Genomic DNA, 17026 nt, shown 5'->3' with positions numbered 1-17026 from the left:
TAGCCCGAGGGTTTGAAGAGGCGTCAAAGAGCTGCGAGTATTGATGTGATGCAGAGTTAGAGAAGCTACGCTGATGTGGGCTCTTGCCAAGCAATAAACTATTCAATTATTTTGTAGGTAAAGTGTGTAAGTTTCGGATTCTTATTCAGCAAAAAAATTAAATGCTGATAGATGTGCTTTATTTCTTTTGCCAATTAACTTTTCTAAATGCTTCTGAATTCAAAACAGAATCCAGATGAAAATTATTCTGTGAATATGTGCAGAATATACCATTTCTTAAGTTCAAAAGTATGTTTGCTTATAAAGTATGTATTGATTTGATCAAGAAAAATAGCAATAATGTTAAATATTATTTTAATTGTAAATAAAATGTAATTTACTCTGAATTAAAAATGCTATTTTAAATCATTAACATTATTATTATTATTATTGTTATTATTATTATTATTAGTCAATCTTGAGGGTAAAATTGTACTGTTTAATGTTTTCTTGGAAACTAATATTAGTTTTAGGATTCTCTAAAGGAAAAAGGCTAATCAGAAATTATTATTATTATTTATTTGTTGTTATTATTGTTATTATCACTCAAAGCTGAAAATGTTGTGGTATTTAATAATTGTGTGGGGGAACAGCATTAGACAAAAATTTACTTATTCTGTAAAAAAAAATGCCTGTCTTGTTTGGTCAATTTAATTAATCTTTACTGAATTAAAAAGTAGTTACAATACAAACAAACAAACTCAAATCTTGCTGGTCTCTAACAGCATTTTCTAATGTATTCATTCAAATAATTCTCAACCAATGTATTTATTTAAACAATCAATTTGAATGCAGAAATGGTATAAAAAATTGTATAAAACAATTTAAATAAAAATATACACTGTAAAAAATTTGACCTTAAATTCACAGTAAATTACTGGCTAATAATTGCATTACTTTCACAGTAAATTACTGTATGTAAATTCACAGTAAATTATTGTGAGGTAGTTCACAGTAATTTACTGTGGTTTTGTCACATTAAATTATTGTGAAATTACAACCATATATTGTAACTTTACAGTAGATAATTAAGTCCGTTACTGTGATTTCACAGTATTATCTTGTAGAATTAACTATATTTTACTGTGAATTTGCAAAACGATTACTGTGATTTAGCAGTAGGTTGCGGTTTAAATACCTGATTTAACTGTAAAGTTACAGTTATATCCCGGATTACTGTAATTTAACAGTTTGGTGCTGTAAAATTTCAAAGCAATTTTAGGTCACACAAAAATGAAAATTCTATCTTGATTTACTCACCCTAAGGTTGTTCCAGCTCTGTTAAAAAAGATTTTTTTGTTAAACACAGGAATAAAAATATCAAATATTCCCCTTTGTGTCCAAACAACCTGAGGATGTGTAAATGACGACAGAATCTTCATTTTTGGGTGATCTGAAAAGACTCTAAAATTAAAAAAACAAACACACATACATTTTTACAGATTTATTTAACAGCTTAATGACATCTGTGTAAACATTTCAGAAAACTTTCAAAAGGTGAAGGTGAAGCCTCAAAAAATACTATAAGAACATATTAATAAAAAAAATCTGACATCATATGTAGCATACATATAAAAAGCAGTGCTTCAGAGTGCGCTCTCTCTCTCTCTCTCTCTCTCATTATATATATATATATATATATATATATACATGAGAGAGAGAGACAAAACTTCTTGCTAAATTAGGCAGTCGTCTATTCAAGGTCAATCATTTTCCTGATAATTTTACACACTTGCTGGTTGATGTGTCTTCTCTGCTTCTTTGACTTCGTCTGTCTTCCATCTCCAAACTGGTGCCCAAAAAGCACCTATAAGCAAAAGGGCAGACAAACAGTTAGCTTCATACAACACTACTGGGACACTACTGCTGCACTACAGAGCAAAATTACTGTTAGCTCAGTTTGAACATGCTGACAATACTGTAGCTCAGTCAAACTGCAATCATTTAAACAAAAACATCTAAAAAACATTTCCGTCACAAACACACAATCAAGAACAGTCTAACAACAAATAGTGATTTGAATGACCTAGGCAGAGCATTTTAAAACAGTTGATTTAATTTACATCTTCTGTTTACAGACTATAATCTAATGCTGGGTTCACACTTATTGCAAAGTTAACACATGCATCACAGCACTTGCTCTTGAATACTAGCAGGATGTTTCTTGCATCAAGCTAATTTTTCATGATTTAAATATTTAAATATTAGGAAAATTTTGCAAAAAAAACTTGATTGAAGTGATACAGCACTTGTGTTGTATTCATTTCAATCAAGTTTTTTGCAAATATTCCAAATATTTTTCAACCTTTTTTAAGTTTCACTTAATTTGTGCTGCCCAGTAAAAATTTCCCACTATTTATGCATTTGCAATGACTTGCATGTAATCCACTCACCTGAATAGGTAACTTCACATATGGTATAAGAGTCCCATCCTTTTAAAGACAGCTTCCCCTCTGGTCTCCAGCACAGACAAACAAATTGTGTCTGCAACACGGCCCTTTATTACAAGGGGACAAGGGGAGTCATGACTTGTGCTCCTATACATTCCTTGTTTAACCCCCCAAAACAAGCCCTCAGTTACAATATTTATTGTTGACATTACCTTACATTCCAGAGTGCAAAAGGCATCTTCAGCATACTTCAGTTTCAGACCAGATCCAAAGTCAGTTGTGAAACCCAGGTGAGGTCCCATGACCACTCGACCCTCCAAGGAATAAGACTAAAAGGGGGAAAGAAGGACTAAATTAGAGGTGTTTGTGAATAATTAAATTTGTTTGTAGAAACAAAGTTGACATTCCATGCTCTGCCTATTAAAAATCAAGCAAACAAACACACATGCCCAGTAAAATTGCTAATAAAAATAAAAACTATAGTTTAAAAAAATCTTTGTCTAATATTTACTACTACTGGAGGTACTGGTGGAACTTCTGGAAGAAGAAAAAGAGTTTGTACAAGAAACTGCTCACAACAAATCTGTGAAAAACCTGACATTTAAAAATCTAATAAAAATGATGAAGGCATCAACATTACCTTTAATAATCAAGCGATTGTTGATTGGTTGCATCAGTGTTTCAACATCAATGGCTGTGGCTGCAAAAAAATATGAATATAATAAGAGTAGAATAAGACTCAACCTAACACGCGCACACACACACACACACACACACACACACATACTCATATATATATATATATATATATATATATATATATATATATATATATATATATATATATATATATATATATATATATATAGGTTTAGATTGTGATAATGAATTTAGGTTATATTTGTGTGCTCAGAATTTACTCACCTCACACTTCAGCTATTATCAGGTACACCTGAACACCAAAAAATTAAATCTAACGTTACAGTTAGTGACAATATACAATTAGTTCTCATTAGTAAATATTAGCACTGCATTAACACCAGTGAGAAATATACAATATGTAACAGTTACTGTTAGTTTAAAAGAATACAACTGAATTGTATTATAAGCCTCATTAAATAAAACAGTTAAGACTTGTTTCATAATGAGTTTAGTTTATTTAACTAACTTAACGTTAACGTTACAGTGAACAAAATTAACGTACATGATGGTGACTAACGTAACCGTAACGTTAACTTAAGTGAAGGTCAGAGCTTACCTTAACTTTAGTCATTTCACCTTTACTTCAGTCTTGTACTGAAACAGAAAATGCAGTTAACAAGAGGTTAATTAAAGAAAATTCCCTTTCTTTTTTCAGGAACTAACGTTAACGTTATGCTAATACCTCAGAAAACACTACAATCACCATCTGGCGTTGTTTTTTAAAAAAGGCGCGCTTAAACCCTGTACATGCGAGTACAACTAAAGTACTCGGTAAATTCCTGTTAAATGACATGCACTGTACAGAAATACACATACAACAATCATTTAACGGACAAAAGTCATATTTTAACACTTACCGAGGATGAATCCGTTGGGTGAAGAGACGACGCAGGCGTTGTCTGTCGTGATGGCGCTTGTTAGCGTTCGTGTCGAGTCAGTTCTGTTCAATGAATCGGCTCCTTTAAGTGAACAGTAAAGAGTCGAATTCGGCTCCTTTAAGTGAACAGTAAAGAGTCGAATTCGCCTGAAAACGATTCCGTTTTATATAATATTGTAAGACGCAAACATATAATTCATTAATATTTCATCATATTGCTAGGTTCGTGTACTGCTTGTACACGAATTGCTTGTTGATGACGATGAGCTCCTGAACACGTCTGATAAAATATCTGAATCTGATTCAATGTCACACGAGTCCTGAACCGAAGCAGTGCAAAAGTAATATATTGATTGAAATATAAAGTTAATTATTTTCTTCGCCATTCAAAATATTACATATCTCTGACTTCAACAATAAGAATAAAGTTCGTTTGGAGTGTATTGAGAATTATTATTTTTTCCTCCCAGGATTCATTTCGCACCAAGCTGCATCAAGCTGTAATGGTGGATAAGAAGGCACATAATATTATAAATATTGCTTGTAATATGTAATGAAATAAAGTTTTAACACTTTTTCATGCGAGAATATAGTTCTTCAAAACTCAAATCTGTGGATTGTTAGTAAAGATGGTGTGTAATTTTAAGTGTGTTTTGCCGGTAGCGGAGATCTATGACCTCCAGGCGGTAACGGCGCTCATTACTCATGTATCCGCCGAGAGGCGCCTGTCGTCAGGCTAGACATTGGGACAATTGCCCCGTCTTCGATGGCTCTATATGCGTCCGAAAATGAAGTTTTAACTGTTTTTCATGCTAGAATGTAGTTGTTTAAAACTCTAATCTGTGGTTTATTTATATAGATAAAAAAATAATAATTTATATATATATATATATATATATATATATATATATATATATATATATATATATATATATATATATATATATATATATATATATATATATATATTTAATTCTGAGATTAGTGACCTCCAGGCGATGACAGGTGCCCAATACTCATGAAACCGTCTAAAGCAGACATTTACCCTGACATTGAAATAATTGTTGGCTGTTTAACAGTCTTTGGTTTCATTAATTAATTACTTTTTATTCAAGTTTATTATGTTTTGGCTAAGCACACAGTTGTTCATTAAATATTATTGCCTATTCTATGTTAACTGTATAAAATTAAATAATGGTGCAGTACAACCAAAAAGATGTTGGTAACCAAATCGTTTTGGGGGCTATAACATTCTGTTATTATCTGTTAAAAGTTCATTTGTATTAATTTGTACGTTGAGTTAAAAAAAGGTTTGAATTTCTATAACTAACGTGCAAAAGATATAGCCCTTTTCACAGTAATTTGCTGTAATCATGCTACCTGCCGTAATTTCACAATAAAATTATGAATACAACATATTACTGTGAATTTTTCAGTTAAATACTGTGAAGGGATACTATTGTAATTTACTGTGAAAAATTACAGTAACTTGTTGTGAAAACCTGGAAATTTTTTACAGTGTATATAAAAATACAAATAATTTAAAAACAAGAGATTTTTTTTTAGAAATGCTTAGCTTCTACTATATAGGTTAACAAATATTTAATAAATATATAAATAATAATAATGATGATGATGATGATGATGATAATAATAATAATAATAATAATAATAATAATAATAACAACAAGTTGACATGGTGGCTAAGTGGTTAGCACCGTTGCCTCACAGCAAGAAGGTCACTGGTTCGAGTCCCAGGTGCTCCAGTTTCCCCCACAGTCCAAAGACATGTGGTATAGTTGAATTGGATGAACCTAATTGGCCGTAGTGTATGTGTGAATATGGGTGTTTCCCAGTACTGAGTTGCAGCTTTAAGGGCTTAGTTCAATCCACTGTGGCGAGCCCTAATAAATAAAAGGCTACGCCAAAAGAAAATGAATAAATGAACGAATGAATGAATGAATCAAGTATTTGTTCAAACGATCATTTTGAATGCACAAACAGTTAAAAATAATTTAAATAAATTAAAATAAAAAATAATAATACAAATAATTGAAAAACAAGGCATTTTATCAAGAACACTTAGCTAGTTTCTGCTAAATAATAGTTAATAAATATATAAGATATAATAAACTATAATAATAATTATAATAAAAACAATATATAATTACTAGAGATGCACCAATACCGATAACTTAAAATACTCGTACTTGTATCATACATGAAATGCCGATACCATACACCACACCACTCAACGGTTTTTCACTATGTGGATGTGATTAATTGTCCTACCTGACTTCAATGTCTCAATGTAGAAATGAATGTATTTAATATTAAAAGCTTAGTCATTACAAACAATCCATTTATAAAATACATAATTAACGAATCTAAAGGCTACTGAAGAATAAATCCAATATGCAATATGTACAGCACAAGGAAAACTTTTCCTTTAAATGTCCATGCTTAATCGGTAATAAGCTTGCCGACAGCTAGCTCTCTGATAACTCTCACATGGTCGCCGACTGAAGCCAAGCAGGGCTGCGCCTGGTCAGTACTTGGATGGGAGAACACACAGGAAAGCTAAGTTACTGCAGGAGGTGGTGTTAGTGAGGCCAGCAGGGGGCACTCAACCTGTGGTCTGTGTGGGTCCTGATGCCCTAGTATAGTAAGAGACTCTTCCATCTTTCCGATGAGAGGTCCTGACTCTCTGTGGTTGTGGAAAACCCCAGGATGTCTTTCGAAAGGGGTTCAACCCCGGCATCCTGGCCAAATTTGCCCACTGGCCTCTGTCTATCATGGCCTCCTAACCAACCCCATTTTATAATTGGCTTCGTCTCCTCTCCACCAATGAGCTGGTGTGTGGTGTGGTCTGGCACAATATGGCTGCCGTTGCATCCTCCAGGTGGATGCTACACAATGGTGGTGGATGAGGAGATTTCCTCCAATGTGTAAATTGCCTTGAGAGTCTAAAAATACACTATATAAATGTAAGGAATTACTACTATTATTAGTATTATTAATAAAATCTACCGATTTACAGGGTTATCAGCAATTTGTTTATATTTTTGGCTTGAAAAAGCCTTCTGTTAAAGATTTAGTTTATTTTCAGATTTTCATCCTTGCTACAGGCAAAAAATAAAACCTTTCAAATGAATTGCACTTTCATTAAAAGCAGATCTAAGAAATATTGGAATCTCTACTCGGTATCGGCAAGTACTCAACATAAAATACTCGTACTGCTTTCGGTTTATAAAATAGTGGTATCGGTTCATCCCTAATAATTACTGTATGAATTAAAATGAATTACCTGTGTGGTTTAACCAAACCCCAGTATTCTACAGTGGCTGCATATGTAAAAACAACAAAGGAAAGCCAACAATATATTTCCACTATAGACGGAATTGACAAGCCATATTCCACAGAAAAGACGCAAACACATTATATGTAATTTAATGCAAATAAGGTCCAAAACAGAAGTTCCCTCGTCTATACTGTATACCTTTCCAGAGTTCATTAAACTTCACATTAGCCTTTAACTGACAATCATCAGCATATCCTGAAAAGCAGATTTCTGGTACACAAGACATCGTATCCTCAAATTATACCCATACAGGCCTGGAGGAGATGGTGTTTGTACTTTCCGGGGGGAATAACCGGAGATAATAACGCCACTCATTTAAGGCCAACCCTGCAAAAAAAAAAAAAAAAAAATCCTCGACCAGTACCTGTCTCCCGAGTGTCATAAAGAGCCTTTCTTGTTCTGCCTGCATGTCAAAACTGGGGTTTGTCATTTGCACACAGCAGTCCTTAATTACAGGCTTTTAAGCCGCACTTCAGGACCACAAGCCTGTGAAAAGTTCTGAATTTCCTCTCTAGAGGGCTGACAGCAACTGCCGCTAAATGGGTGTAAAGCGACAAAAAAAAATTTCAACTCGGCCGACAAATTAGATATGTCTGCGCTGGCCACAGATGGGTGCCGTTAACCTGTCGGGACACAGTGTCACGACATTAACGCACATTGTCTGTGGCTCTCTGTCACCGCCGCGCACCTCAAACGCTCGGCAGCCTTCATTTAAACTAATGTAATTAGGGGCTCTCTTTGTGCTGAGTGGGTTGAGTCACATGACATTCTCGTACATTTGCATAATTCTAGAGTAGTTCAAATAAGGAAAAAAGAACACTTCATTCTGTTTGGGGGTCAGTTAAATAATCACATTTTAAGGAGTACTGTTTTATCATATGCTAATATTTAGACAACGAAGCCAACATATTGCGAAAACTTTTAAATCGTTAAAAAATGTACTTCAGGCAAGCACTAAAACTACAAAAGAAAGTCATAGAGTCTCTTTGTTAGTGTAACTATATGTTTAACTAAAAAAATACTGGCCAAAGTTTTTAGAACTCCTGACAGATCTGAAAATATTTACCTGCTTTGCTTCTAAAACATGATTTAATTTCATAATACTCATGAAACATGCAGACAGTTGCTCTACACTCAAAAAATGATGTTCTCGGTTTAAACTACTTATATAAAATGAGCTGAAACAACACATTTCTGGAATTTTTTAGGGGGACAAGTTAATTGTTTTATGTTCAATCCACTTAAATATGTAAAAATTAATGATGTAACTTAATTCCTTCACGTTGTCCCAAGACAAATCTATTGTGTGGAACCCAGCATTTTTACAGTGTATAACCAATATCAGGAGAAGTGAGTCTTTTTTTATCTATTTAATTTCAATACTTGGTATGTTGTTCACATTTTGCAGCAATTAGAGCAGCACATATCTCTACCAGCAGAGTGTTTATCGAGCATAATAAATACTTTGTAGTTATTTCATCCATTTTATGTGTTTTGCATGACCAATACAAGAAAAATAACTGAAACTTCTCAAATATGGCAAGTGTTCAATTCATTTTGACCACACTGTACATACATTAATTAAATAGTTTGGGTTATGATGAAGGTTTAGGAATAATTGTGTGTAATTATGCCTAATTTATTGTTGTTGCTATTGTAAATATATTTGTAATAAGGACCCCATTAATTAAAATGTGACCAATTTATTTTAGTATGGATGCACGATATATTGGGGGCCATATTGTTCATTCATTCATTCAATCATTTGTCTATTTTCCATTGGTTTAGTCCTTGATTATCAGGGGTCGCCACAGCGAAATGAACCGCCAACTATTTCAGTATATGTTTTATGCAGTGGATGCCCTTCCAGCTGCAACCCAGAACTGGGAAACATCCATAAACTCTCACATTCTTATACACACTAATACACTATTTTTTATTACTCAATTTTGTTAGTCCAATTCATCTATAGTGCATGTTTTTGGACTGTACGGAAAACCAGAGCACCTGTTACTCGAACCAGAGAGCCAATATCTGCAAGCCAATAAATTATTTCTTACTTACACAGGCTGATCCACTTCAAATGCTTGCTGCCTGCCACTTATTATTATTGTACTGGCATTCTGATTTTGGTTAACGCTTAGTTAACTTAACTTACTCTTTTTTGGACAAGCTTTTAATTAACAGTATGATGATCTGGTTTCACATTTAGTGTTGTTTGTACTTGGATTTTAACCTGTTATCATAATAATTTATTTTACTGAAAAACACTTTATGACTTCTTGTCTATAAAAGGTGCTATTTAAATACATTTTTACTTTCTAGGGCTGTGCGATAATTGAAATCGAATCACAATCGTGATTTGAAATGTTACGATTAGCTAATCACAAGAGGCTTCGATTTGAAATATGTATTATTTAATTTCCCCCACCCAGAGCAAATGAGTGCATGGCGTCTGTGTGTGATAGTCTTACTAACCAATTGAGTGTGCACACTTTCGTTCTGCCCAATCAGAATTGTCAAACCAAACTATGAGAAACACCAACGAAAACAGGAAAGCTTGGACGAGTGGGATGATGGTGTCTGCCGCTTCAGAAGCATTAATAGACGAATTAATATCAAAGAAAAACAGCACATCGGTAATATGGGAATATTTTGGTTTCAAAGTCACAAAAAAATTTAAGTTTAATGTTTTGATATCATCATGTTTTTTTTTGTGTGCATTTACAGCTCGCAATGCTGCTATGTGCGTCATCTGTAGTGACTGACTGAAATGTAATGTACTATAAAAATATTATTTGTCATTAAATTTTTATTGTTATATATAGATGCGTTAGTTGCAGAATTTTAAAGCAGTTTACCAATTTAAATGATTCTTGTTGAATATTACATCATTCAAATTTATTTGTGCTTACTGTTTGCTCTAGAGAAAAATTAGTGTTTAATTTCTGAATGAAAAAACTAATTTGAATAAATGTTTAAGTAAATCAATACATTTTTAGTTTCTTTTTTAACTATGATACAATTATTGAGCTAAACTTGACTACAAAATAAAATAGCAAATCAAATTATATTAATAATATCTGTCAAAAAAGAAAAATAAATAAATAAATAATAAAAATTGCAATTAGATATTTTCTCCAAATCGCACAGACCTATTACATACTTTCCTTAGTGTTTTGTTGCTTTATTTATGCATAATTTTTATTTTGTCAGGCAGTAGACCTTATGGGGGAATTACCAACCTACTTCACACATGACGTCACATGGGTTCAACCGCACATACCAGTTGCAAACAAAGACCAGTTGCTATAGCAAACATGTCGTATTGTTCGGTAGGATGCCAAAATGGAAAGTTCAACAATAGAAAACTTCAACTTTACTATACACCACACTGCTTTTAATGCCAACCGCAGACATCTTTGGCTAACATCCATCAGAAGAGCTGAAGAGAGTGAGGACCTAATTCAAAATTACTTGACTCTGCAGTTCTTATTTTATATCAGGTAAGTTCACGCTATGCTGAGTCATACACATTACCTCGATGTGCATGCATCCTGAATGTTTACAAACCAGTAATTCGTCTAATTACAGTACAAAAAAAGAAAGTAGGCTATAGGAAAGAACAGTTGATTAATAGTTCAAACTCTGAATTTTTTTTATATAATGAATTGTTCACTGTGTGTTTGCCTTTTGTTTTTGCAATAATCCGGAAAACAAATTATATTTATAGTTATCAGCTAATATATTGGCTATACGCCTCAACATCTAAAGAGTTATCGGTTATCATCCGTATAGGTCACAAATTCCATATCAGTGCATCTCTATTTTGTCCCTAGCAATACTTTCCTTGGTAAATGTAGCCAGCATGTAACACTGTGAAACACATATACAGGCCTCAAGGTAGCGCGGCAAGAACAGACAATATGGTGTTTAGCTCAAAACGCCCATTCACACGAGAAACCAGATATTTCACAGCACAGGATGAAGTCAAATCCTCGACAAACTCCACTGGAAGAGCCATTTGCACTGAAACCGTACCTCGAGTGTTTGACCCAGATTTGGCAACAGACAAGTTTAGAGTGACCCTGTGACACCCAACAGCCTACGAGTGCGTTCAGATGCTTTTGTGTTCCTGATAACACTCTCTTCCACATTCTCTTACAGGTTTCTTGTTGTGAAATATAAAAACATATTTTTCTTGTCCCTGTAGACTCACCAGTGTTTACTTCATCCATGTGGGCTGCATCACACGAAATGCATTAAAATGTTTTGTGTGTGTGTGTGTGTTATAGAGCTCAAAGGTTTCTACTTTTTTTCCTAAAAAATAGATAATGTGCCCATACATAGGCACTCAGCAAATGCACACAAGGGAAAAAAGCTGTTTACACCTGGCACTGAATCTTGAACTACCTTTATTCTTTATTTGGTACTGTCCATTGAGTTTAACTTATAATGTTATGACTACGTTGTATAGATATATATATATACGTGTGTGTGTGTGTGTGTGTGTGTGTGTGAGTGTGTGTGTGTGTATACACACACATACATATATATATATATATATATATATACATATATATATATATATATATATACATACATATATATTGAATACATATATACATATATATGAAGATTTAGTAGGTTATATGCAGCTCTATGTCCACCAACAATGAAAAAATACTGGGTTCCACACAATCATTTTGTGTTAAGACAACATAAATGAATTAAGTTAACTTCGTTTTTTTTTTTTTTTCCCAAATTTAAGTGGGCTGAACATAAAACAATTAAGTTGTCTCAACGAAATCTCAAGAATTGTGTTATTTTAGCTCGTTTTAAATAATGAACAAGTTTGAACATCAAAATTCTCTACATACAGTGCTTAGCATAAATAATGTGCGGTTAGATAAAAGTTAAATAAAGTTCGGTTATTTATGTTTTTCGCATCCACAAAGACGTTTTGAGGCGTGTTTTGACAATTCATGGCCACCATACAAGAAAAAAGACACAATCCTCAAAGAAACTAATACACTTGGTCTCGCAACACAAAGCCCTTCTTCTTCAAAGAAATCAGGAAAATGGTTTAAAAAAAATTATAAGTGGACAAAGGAGACTGATTATTCAAAGTGCACATGAGGTGTGCAAACATTGCGCATGTGGTTTGAAAACCATTACTGTGCTGATGAAATCTGAGACGCGCTGAATACATACCTCAGCACACACATGAAAAACCTAAGTACACTTTGGCCTTAATGGATGAAATAATTCAAGCAGGATTTTTTTTTTCATCTATACTAAATTTCCTTGCAAAATTTTAGCCATTCCCAGCGTGTCCTTTCCTTCATATCACGCTTGGTTTTGTTTTGCATAAATGTCAAACTTGCTGCTTGAAAGCATTTGCATTGATTTACATTGAGGTTTTAAACATGGCCATTATAAATCTGTCACCCTCAGGACACCCCTAGCCCAGCACTCATCCACCTATAACGTATTTCTTAAGAGCATTTTGGACGTAGGCCAGGAAAAGTCACTTCAGGATTATCTAAAGGTTTAGCAGGAGTGATGAGTGAATTCAGGCTTGAGAAGACATATCAGACTGCAGCTTTAATCTCCCGGCTCGCAATATCTTTTTCTGCTTTCTTATTTATTTCCACATTATATAAACTAAACTATAATTAGCTGTGTATATACAAGTGAAGTCATAATTATAATTTTTTTTTTATCAAATATTTCCCAAATTATGTTTAATAGAGCAATTAATTTTTCACAGAATTTACTATAATATAATTTTGTTTTAGCTAAAATGAAAGCATTTTAATGTCACAAATTTTAGCCCCCTTAAGAAATGTTTTTATTTATTTATTTATTTATTTTTTTGATAGTCTACAGAACAAACCATCATTATACACCGACTTGCCTAATTAAACTAGTTAAGCCTTTAAATTGCTCTTTAAACTGAATACTACCATCTTGAAAAATATGTAGTAAAGTATTATGTAGTCATCACGGCAAAGATAAAATAAATCAGTTAATAGAAATGAGTTATTAAAACTATCAGGTTTAGAAATGTGTTGAAAAAAACTTTGTTAAAACAAAATTTGGGGGGAAAAATATACAGGGGGCTAATAATTTGGACTTCAACTGTATACATGCAGCTATGGGGGAAAAAAAAAAAAAAAAAACGAAGAGACCACTTGAACATACTCATAATGTTCTCATTTACACAATGACGTAGTCGAAGACAAAATATTTTCTCTGCGTTTTAAAAGAAAGTTTCACTTTTACACAAAAACTTTGTAAAAATATCCGCAAATACACATTAGGGGTGTCCAAATTATTAGTTTTTTCGATGCACCATGATGCAGACGTGGACAATTCGATATCAGTTCAGCAATAGATCCTAACCAGTTTAATAGGTACTGACGTCATTTATCTCATATGCGATATTTCACGATAGAATACTGAGTGAGGGAGGCCTTTACTTTACTCAAAACCGATAGTTCCCCACTGATTAAACACTGATAAAGTTCTTCACACCTATGACGGAAAACCTAGATTTTCACAGAGCTTGTGATGAAGATAAGGATGTTTTTAATGCAAAATAAAATTAAGGATTGGCATTAAATTAATTCATTCATCGATATTCTTTTCGGCTTAGTCCCTTTTTTGATCCGGGGTCACCTCAGCGGAATGAACCACCAACTTATCTAGCACGTTTGTACACAGTGAATGCCCTTCCAGCCGCAACCCCTCTCTGGGAAACATCCTCATACACTCATTCAGGAACATAAACTACGGACAATTAAGCCTACCCAATTCACCTGTACCGCATGTCTTTGGACTGTGGGGGAAACCGGAGCATCTGGAGGAAACCCACACGAACGCAGGGAGAACATGCAAACTCCACACAGAAACGCCAACTGATTCAGCCCAGGTTCAAACCAGCGACCTTCTTTCTCTGAAACAACAGCACTACCTACTGCACTACTCTGTTGCCCTGGCATTAAATTAACCTGCTTTATTTTATTGGTTTAATGAGGGCGCCTCATTTTTGACTTAAACGGTGAACAATACAAAACTCTAAGACTACAGAAAGATTGAAAGATCTGAAAACACTTTAAACATTTGGTTTTAAACATTTTATGCTCTGAATGACATTTTATTTTAAATGTACTAATAGAATAAATATCAGCATTTGTACTCAAACATATAATTATAAAATGGAAATCAACAGAAACTGAAATACTATTTTCATATATACAAACACCTTTTCTCTCATACTGGAGCAGATTCTGCATCTTTCAAATTTCTGCATGTACTTGACCTCTGTTATTACTGCCTGTCCTCCTTTGCACATAGTGAAAAACTGTAAATGATGTGACGATACAAATGATAAACAAAGGTAATCGCTTAGCAGAGTTGTCTAAAGTTTCTGTTTATGATGCATTTTCAATGAAAATGGTCCCTAACTGCAACAGACGGCACTTCATCTTGTCCAGCGGGTTTCCGCTTCTGCGCCACATTCACATCGAGGCTTGGTTTTAATCACTCAGCGTGGTGTAAGCTACAAAGGTCAAGCTCATTGATTAAGTGGATAAAAGGGTGACTTGTCATCCCTCATGCAGGACGGATAGATGCTCTGTATTTTTTCAGCAAGGGACAGTCATTTATAGGGCCAGGCCCATGGGGTTTAGACTGTCTGTGCAGTTGTTCTGAACTACAGTGTGAAAAGAACACGTTCCAGCATGCATTTTCTTAAGGAATTGTATCCTTGATCAACCATTCTTGTAAATTGTTACTGTTTTTAGGGTGACTTTTTTTTTTTAAACAAGAGCAGCAGTAATATATATGATATTGTAAAATTAATTGGAATGAGCTTCACCCAAATAACACAAATTGTGTCATAATAACAGCATTACATTTTTTAAATAAGTCAATAAAATGCATGTATGCTATTAACCCTATCACCCGTACGATCACACTAGTGTGATTAGAACATTCAGAGCACACGTCATCAACTGCTAAAATTTAAATCTGAGGACGAGCGCTGAGGAACAGAAAGAGGTGCACAGAGCTTGTCATAAATCACAATTTAATTGTGCCTTTAAACAAATAACACTTATTTTAGGTTTCAGCCATTCAAATACACATAACTACAAGCAAAACCTACCATTTAAGATTTGTAAAATATAAATGGATGTTTATGGAGACAGAGATAAGCTATATTTCAATATAACTGGACTATGTGCTTTATTCATGTGAGAGACACACTGTTTATGTTAATAGAATATTTTTTCTATTCCTCTCCCAGATAAATAGTTGCTTACCTCTATGTATTTCGGCAGAAAATTATGAATAAACATGACTTAAATTCAGCAGCTCGGATCTCTCCAGTGGTTGTTGCTAGAAGAGATATTGGTGCGATCAGAAGTTAAAAAGTAATTTATTAAAATTATTTCTAAATAAGTATTCATAATATTTATATATTATTACTATTATTATTATTATATATTATTATTATTTGTTGTTGTACAGTGTCACAAAAATGTGCTATATCGACGCGAGTATCCTCAGCTGTATCCCATCTAGACTTTACTGCCCTACAGAAGAGGGTGAAGTCTAGATGGTATACAGCTGAGGATACATCAATATAGCATAATTTTTTATGACACTGTACAACAAATAATATTTTTACATTACCGTGAGGGCTGGGTTTAGGTAGGTGTTAATGCTAGTAAAATACAATTAATGCGTAATTTAATAAATAATATAAACACTTCTTAACTTCTGATCGCAGCTGTATTCCTTATAGCAACAACAGCGGCACCCATTACCCATCATATAACAAATGATACAAATATCATTTACGTTTTATCACATATTTGACAATCAAAGTATCAGAAATGTCACAATATAATTAAAACATTTGTCAATATTTACAGAAAGTGGCAAAAGGAAACAAAACACGATATATACATAGATCAATTGGGCTGGTGGGTCAGATGATAAACTTGTTACGTCACCTTGGAAACTTTAGAATGCAATAAATTCTAAGCAGGGGTCACAAAAAAACTTGAGCAGGCGGATCAGCTGTAGTATTTAAAACTCACGCATGAAAGGGTTAAAAATAATTAACATATATGTATTCTATTAAAAAAATTAACAACACATTACATCTCATATGATGCAGAACAATAAAAATGTCTAATAATAACTATACCATGACAACAAATGATAATCAATATGTGTTATTTATTGTGAGTGAGTGAGTGAGTGAGTGAGTGAGTGAGTGAGTGAGTGAGTGAGTGAGTGAGTGAGTGAGTGAGTGAGTGAGTGAGTGACCCTAAAGTTGTGGGTATAAAAATTATGATGCTTCTGAAATAGCCCCCATTCTCAAAAAAGACGTTTGGTGTTTGTTCAAATTACTTATTTAAAATAAGCTGAAACTCAATATTAGAGGATGTTTTGGGACAACTTAATAGTTTTATGTTTTGCAGCGCCATTGATCATTAATTTCAGTGCCATTGATGTGATTTAAGACATGTGAAGAGATGATGCCAACCACAGAACACTTCTAAAGGAATCCATAATCCTGGACCAGGCCGTATCCTGAGCAGATGCTGTGGCGGTTATGACCCCAGTGACAGACGAGTC

At 33.7% G+C, this 17026-nt stretch overlaps 2 long non-coding RNA genes across 17 annotated transcripts in view; both read right to left on the bottom strand.

Moving 5' to 3' along the window:
- Positions 1–17026, bottom strand: part of LOC147833056 (uncharacterized) — a 449341-nt gene that overhangs the window by 329124 nt on the left and 103191 nt on the right. The gene's annotated exons all lie outside the window — the stretch shown is intronic.
- On the bottom strand, positions 1469–4035 carry LOC137488089 (uncharacterized). The gene is made up of 7 exons (XR_015513270.1): positions 3989–4035; positions 3688–3725; positions 3354–3381; positions 3070–3129; positions 2642–2758; positions 2433–2536; positions 1469–1846 (listed from the first exon to the last, which is right to left on the bottom strand). It is a non-coding gene; the product is annotated as an uncharacterized LOC137488089 (long non-coding RNA).

Source organism: Danio rerio, chromosome 17, assembly GCF_052040795.2.
Source record: "Danio rerio strain M-AB ecotype USA chromosome 17, GRCz13ab, whole genome shotgun sequence".
In the NCBI taxonomy this organism is placed as follows: domain Eukaryota; kingdom Metazoa; phylum Chordata; class Actinopteri; order Cypriniformes; family Danionidae; genus Danio; species Danio rerio.
This window is presented reverse-complemented; position numbering and strand designations above follow the sequence as displayed.